The sequence below is a fragment of the Staurois parvus genome, unplaced genomic scaffold (assembly GCF_062004578.1).
Source record: "Staurois parvus isolate SC_StPar_1 unplaced genomic scaffold, SC_StPar_1.0 ptg000682l, whole genome shotgun sequence".
NCBI lineage: Eukaryota > Metazoa > Chordata > Amphibia > Anura > Ranidae > Staurois > Staurois parvus.
The window spans coordinates 1,970,304-1,972,218 of NW_028318478.1; positions in this window are offsets into that span (position 1 = coordinate 1,970,304).

The following is a 1,915-nucleotide window of genomic DNA, read 5'->3' on the forward strand; positions in this document are numbered from 1 at the left end:
CCCCCACCTCACCCCCTTGGTCTCAGCCCGAATCACACACCTACTGAGCGACATATCAGACTGGATGTCACTCCACTTCCTTAAATTGAACCTCTCCAAAACCGAGTTTCTTGTCTTCCCCCCAGCCCGGACACCACCCCCCATTGACTTCTCCGTCACATCCAACAACGCTACCATCAAACCCGCCCTGCAGGCCAGAGTACTTGGTGTCATTCTGGACTCCAACCTATCCTTTCAACCCCAAGTCCAATCTTTAACAAACTCGTGCAGACTCCACCTCCGCAACATCGCCAAAATCCGCACGTTCCTAACCCCAGAAACCACTAAACAGCTCATCCACTCCCTCATCATATCACGACTCGACTACTGCAACTCCCTCCTCACTGGCCTGCCTCGCCGCTGGCTATCCCCGCTTTAGTCGATCCTGAATACGGCTGCCAGACTCATTCACCTTTCCAACCGCTCTGTATCCGCCACCCCCCTCTGCCAATCCCTCCACTGGCTTCCGATTGCGCAACGGATCAAATTCAAAATCCTAACGCTAACGTACAAAGCTGTCCACCATACTGCCCCGAACTACATCACTGACCTAATATCCAAGTACCGCCCAGCACGCACACTCCGCTCCTCACAAGACCTCCTTCTCTCTAGTTCCCTGGTCTCCTCCTCCCATGCCCGCCTCCAGGACTTCTCCAGGGTGTCACCCATCCTCTGGAACTCCCTGCCCCAACCCATCAGAATATCACCTACTCTCCTCTCCTTTAGGTGCACCCTGAAAACCCATCTCTTCAGGGAAGCCTACCCCACCCCTGCTAACTTGCCGACCTCCTCCACTCTTTCTACCACTCCATCCCCCACAGCTATCTCCTCCTGTGCCACCATCCCCTCCCTCCTAGATTGTAAGCTCGAAAGAGCAGGGCCCTCGATCCCCTCATGTTTTGCATTGTATTGGTATTGTTCTGTCACATGTTCTGTCCCCCTTGTAATGTACAGCGCTGAGCAAACTATTGGCGCTTTATAAATACTGTATAATAATAATAATAATAATAATGTAAAAAGCAAATCTTTTTTACTCTTTAACTCTTGAAAAGTGCATAACTTCCCCTTGTCTACTGTGTCCCTTAACCGTGCATTTCTATCTTTAAACCATTCCCCAGAAATATTGTCTTTCCCCGGTGGAAAAAACTCTGTATCCACCAGGGGCATCAACAGTGAATTATACTTCCAACCCATTGACTTGTGCAAACCATCCCAAATCCTCAACACCTCCTGTGTCAGTGTGCTACTATTTTCATCTATAACCCGAAACTTTCATGGAATCCAAATGATCCTCTCTAATTGTGTATTACTTAATATACCTTCCATTTTAACCCAACTTTTCTCTTGTGAATTATGTGTCCAATCTACCACCCGTGATAATAACACCGACATGTAATACTTCCTCATATTTGGCAAATTGAATCCTCCTTTCTCTTTGTTATATTATAAAATTGTGTACTTAATTCTTGGTTTCTTATTAGCCCATATAAACCTCAGAATCAATTTTGTTATTATCCTAAAAAAAGATTCAGGTAGATATATTGGGAGCATTTGAAACTTATACAGGATTTTTGAGACTATCACCATCTTGACCAAATTTATACATCCAATCCATGAGACGCAACCCATTGAGTCTTCTCAATTCATCTTTAAAGCGGAGTTCCACTTGACCTATCAAAAAATAAAAGTCAGCAGCTACAAAAACTGTAGCTGCTGACTTTTAAAAAACAGCCACTTTCCTGTCCCTTGGTCCCGTGGTGTGTCCCCTGCAGCTCGTTTCACCGACTGTCCTGTATTCCAGGAAGCCGGCATCTTCAGTGTGGGCACAGCCGGGTACCCACTGCGCATGCGCGAGTAGTGCTGCGCTTCATGAATG